The sequence below is a fragment of the Pocillopora verrucosa genome, chromosome 3 (genome assembly GCF_036669915.1).
Source record: "Pocillopora verrucosa isolate sample1 chromosome 3, ASM3666991v2, whole genome shotgun sequence".
Taxonomy (NCBI): Eukaryota; Metazoa; Cnidaria; class Anthozoa; order Scleractinia; family Pocilloporidae; genus Pocillopora; species Pocillopora verrucosa.
The window spans coordinates 5,979,613-5,984,774 of NC_089314.1; the positions used below are offsets into that span (position 1 = coordinate 5,979,613).

A 5,162-nucleotide genomic window follows, 5' to 3' on the forward strand; every position below is an offset into this window, starting at 1 on the left:
TGGAGAACCTACAAAAATTTTTGTGAACTCAAGAGGTATGCCTGCGAGAATAAAAAGCACATCTCAGTCGTCTCACGTGGTGAATGTGAAGGTAGGTAATTTTGATGTCGTCATCCCAAAGGTCAATCAGAAGAGAGAGAAATAACTTGAAGAACCATTGGGCTCAAAATAAAACCAACCAAACTGCCAAAAGCGCAGGAAAAAGAAAAAAGGAACACCAAAGCAATCCTGGATTATTCGCGACACTCAAATGAAAATTTTTCAATTATTCTAACGCATAACTTTCTCACTCTCAGTTTCTGACAATTGTATTCCCAATCGTTTTTGTCATTTTCCAGTCCATTTGAGCAATGTTTGAGTTATCTAACTGTACTATTTTTGGAAAGGAATGAATTTCTTGATGTCACTGTCATGTTTTTTTCTTCCTTCAGTATCATTCTTTGAGGCTAATCCTGAGGAAAAAACCGCTGAACAAGAGAAGTCGTCTGGTTTTATGAAGAAAATTTACATCTCCGGAATAGCTGTTTTGATCCTGGGAGTGGTAATCGCTATTGCTATGTGCGCAAGTCAACCAAAGAATAGGTGAAGATATTTTTAAGAAATCGATGTTTCTGTTAGAAAGCCCGAAAATTTGGATTTCTGAAATGAATCAAAGGGGTCCCCAACCCTGTGGTTGTGCAATGTTTTCAAAGACAAGTATGCTTTAAAACTGACTGTACAACTGTTGTCTTCACCAACAAAGAGTATGTTTAAAAATGCCTTCTCAGCCCATGTTGAGATTCCTAAGAGTTGCCTACTGGTAAAGAATATCATCAAATATGTCTAAAATTCCATTTCAAACGTCGCCATTTTGAAAACAAATCATGAAACTGCAAGAGTGGGGTGAGAAATGTTTTTTGGCGAAAAGTGGTTTTATGTGTAGCGGCTCCAGAACGTTCCTAATTATTCATTATTGGCCAAGGCCCATTACAATGAGCTCCCAGCAAGGCTCTGTAATTCAGAACTTCTCACCTGTAACAGCTGAGTTGACCCTCTGTGGTTTACTGACCTAATTGAATCCATTGTTGAAAACTTTTTCTAGAAGAATACAGCGGAACAAGAGCTCATTCAAAAAACGTCATCCTAAATACCAGAACGAGAAGCCTACCACTAAAGAAAACTTGTAAGCGAAACACGACTATTACTGACGGATTACGTCTTCCAGTTATTGTAATGCTCATGGAAAACTATTTTTTGCTTAATGTACTTATTACGGAAAATTTTTATCAATTTTCGTACTGTTCATGGAATACTTTATCACTCATTGAAGTACTTGTGGAATACTTATGTCAGTTTTTTCATTACTTACGAAACACTTTTATCAGTTATTTTACTGTTCGCAGAGGATTATATTCCTTATATTATTTATATCACCCATTATATCACTCATTGACTACTTACGGAACACTTCGGAACACTTTGGTACGCTATTGTGCTACTAATGGGGTACTGTTAACTGTAATTTTCTTAATAGCGGAAAACTTTTGTCAGTCATTATACAACTTACAGCCAGGAAATTTATACCAATTGTTTTACTTTCTTGTTATGTCATGCCAATGTAATCTGTTTAAAACCAAGATAAACTGATCAAATAAAACCAGCCTTTAATCTCCTGTCGTTGCCGTGATTTAGACCTACATATGACATCAACCATGACCATAACTCTTCCAGACTCCTTCGAAAACTTCATGCCCAAAAACTCTAACTCTCGCTTCGTTGTATGCGTCTAGTTTCGTTTTAAACTCCACCTTCCCCCTCCCCCTCCTCCAACCAAAGCTGAATGCGGTTGTTGTGTTTAGAGAAGTAGGAGTACACATTGCAGGGGAGTTGGGGGAGGGGCCAAAATATCGTATTTCTTCACGTGTGTTGATATAGCCAATCAGCTGCTGACACGTCACTCACCTTTAGCGCCACTCGGTCGAGTTGATGAATGAATGGCAAAGCGTTGACGATTCTCAATACAAGTTGTTTGTCGGAGCTTTCTCGAATTACGGCCGGCAGCTAAAACACTAAAAAATTCCGTATCGCTGACAGACAGTGAGGTTCAACCTTTCCTAGAAGGCGAAGAAAACCAATATACTAGAAGAAAAACCGAAAGTTAGCTATTCAGTGGCTTTGGTGTTAGCATTTCTCTCTGTTGAGAATGAAAATCGACAACTGGAAGATTTTCCACGAGCTGATTTTGGCCGTTTACTCGGAAGACTTTTTAATCAGAAGACTTCTTCTGTCGGTAAGGACAAAGTCAATAAATTAGAATTTTGTAAATTGAAAATTACGACTATTGTTGTTTTTGTAGTCGTGATTCAACGCATTTTTTCATCTTGGGAGTTAGCGCCAACGCACTCTACGATTGTTATTCGGGGATTGTCGATTCATTTATATTCATTCAAAAATGAAATCGGCTTTTCTTCTCAGTAAAGGGCTATTGTGTTTCTATGATAAACAAAATAACACATGGTTGCTTGTATATATGGAATTTCTCGTGTTCAACTCGACATCTCACTCGTTCGCTGCGCTCACTCGTGAGCTGTCGAGTTAAACGTTCGAAGAGAAATTCCATATCTACGCACGCCCATGTATTATTCTCTATATCTTATTATAATAAAGTTCGGATATAACGCGCGCTGTCATTGGTTGAAAGAGCGTGCTCTATGAGAGTTTATATAATAAGCTCAGTTATGCACGCATTCTGATTGGTTCTCACTTATGATCTATTGGAGGACAGACGTTTAGATGACGTCATCATTAAAACTTTTTTTAATTCTTTATTATATGAAACAAATAGATTCCAAGTTGCCATGCGTCTGTTCAGTAATAGATCACAGATGACGTCAAAATGTGGAAAGAACAAAAAAGTGGCACACGAAGCGCAGCCGAGTGTGTCACTGATGTTCTTACCACATGTTGACGTCTGCTGTGATCTATTACTGAACAGACGCACGGCAACTTGGAATCTATTTCGCTTCTCAATACAACTGTGAGTCGTTAAAACAAGCTGCCGCTACTTTTATCCGTAAAAATTTCGTGGCCGTGGCAAAGTCGAGTGATTTTTTGTCCCTTAATGAAGAAAAACTGTTGGAATTACTCAGCGACGATGAAATAATCGTACCGCGTGAAGAGGAAGTGTACCATGCAGCAGTCAGATGGGTCAAATACGATTTAGCCTCAAGAGAAAATTATTTTCCTGAACTGTTGAAATGTCTTCGGCTGTTCTCGATGTCGAAGTTTTCTCTGCGTCAAATTCTTTGCCAGGAAGAATTGGTGAAAAATAACGTTGCCTGTATGACATTATTACTGAATGGACTGGACTACTTTCTGTTCCCGGATCGTTACCAGAACGTTTCACTCACACCTCGTTTGTCACTAAGGGAATATGAGGATGTGGTAGTACTCATTGGGGGCAAGAATATAAAGAAAGATGGATTAAAAAGCCTTAGCTGTTTTGTACTTTCCTCTAAGAATTGGATTTCATTACCTAATATGCCTCAATCTTGCAGTAATCATTATGCTAGTGTATGTGGTGGAATCTTGTTTGTCATACTTCCAAAATACCACATTTTTTCGTCGTTACCTACGTATGTGTATTCTTTGAACCCCAAACGAAGCACATCATGGAACTCCACTGAATATCAAATCTGGGTTGGTCGCTACTGTTCAGTGACAGCTTACAATGAACAACTTTATATCGTGGGAGGCAGCAGTGATGACTATAAAGGAGTGAAAGTCTTCAATCCAGCCCTTGGTACATGGAAAAGGATGGCACCAATGAATATTGGGCGTGGTGGACATTGTGCTGTTCTCCTACAGAAGCATATTTATGCCATTGCATGGAGGTCACAATGATGAAGGTTGCCAGAAGAGTGTGGAGCGTTACAATCCAGTAACAAACCAGTGGCAAACGATTCGAGATATATCCAATGCCCGCACGTTTGCTGCAGCGGCTGTATCAAATGGGAAGATCATTGTTGTTGGTGGGTTCAGTGCCATGAAACCCTCAAAAGTCATGGAAGTCTCCTGTGAAATGTTTGACCCATGTACAAATGAATGGAGTCTGGTCTCAAGTCCAGCTATTCCACGTGCCGCTTGTGGAATTGTGAGTATAGATGACATTATTTACTTGTTTGGAGGTCAACATGAAGAATGTTGCATGGAAACTGTAGAGTCTTTTGATTTGAAACAGAACGAGTGGCGAGCTGTAGCTTTTATGCCAACTGAGCATCAACGCTCTTTCCATCAAGCTTTAGTACTAAGACTTCCTAAAGATATTGTTTCTTTGCAAGAGAAAATTGCACGGATTCCTTTAGGAATGTTATAGTGTTGATGACTAAGTGTGAGGTCAAGATGGCTTAATATATCAGCCTAATTCTTTGACTCGTTTTCGAAATTATGAATTAAAAACAACACTCCTTCGAAATAAGAAAATAACGACTGTTTTCAATTTAGACTGTGTAGTTTGAATTTTAAATCTTGAATTATTGTACAGTTTTAAACTAAATAATGCCAACTGATGAAAACTGAACCTTAGACCGTATAAAGTAAAAATGTCAGATTTGTTACCCTCCCTCCTCTTATCCTAAGACTTCAGACTACACATGTAAGTAAGTTATGAGAATATGGCTTTTAATGTGTTAAACATACTCTGGATGATAAGTTCATCATATTGAAAAGGAGTAGCTACTGGTTTTGTAGATTAAAAAGCAAAAACCAAAATATCATCTAAATGGTTGTGATTATACAGAATGGTAAAAACTCTAATATTGAAGAATTGTTTTTTGTGTCTTCTGGTGTGGATTGCTTCATTTTGGCCTGAAACATGTGTCACAATTTGGAGAAGATGGCAGCACCCTCTTGTCAAGTTCTCCAAAAATAATCACACATAAGTGGAGCCAGGGACATTGTTCTTCTCCAAAAAAAGGGGGGAAGGGGCTGTGACCACTTTTAATTCTTAATTATTATTATTATTATTTTTTTTTTTTTGGGGGTGGGGGGGGTGTGTTACAATTTTCCAGCCTACCCTGTAATGCTGCCTGTGAAGTGAATAAAACTTAAATGCAGTCTACAATGGACTATAAGATGTGTGAGTCCAACATCAATTCTTTTTCTGGATCATCTTTTTTTTACAA

General features: G+C 38.3%; 1 pseudogene; it reads left to right on the plus strand.

Moving 5' to 3' along the window:
- Positions 1–3,123: 3,123 nt before the first annotated feature.
- Positions 3,124–4,938, plus strand: LOC131777332 (kelch-like protein 8; annotated as a pseudogene).
- The last annotated feature ends 224 nt before the right edge of the window (positions 4,939–5,162 follow it).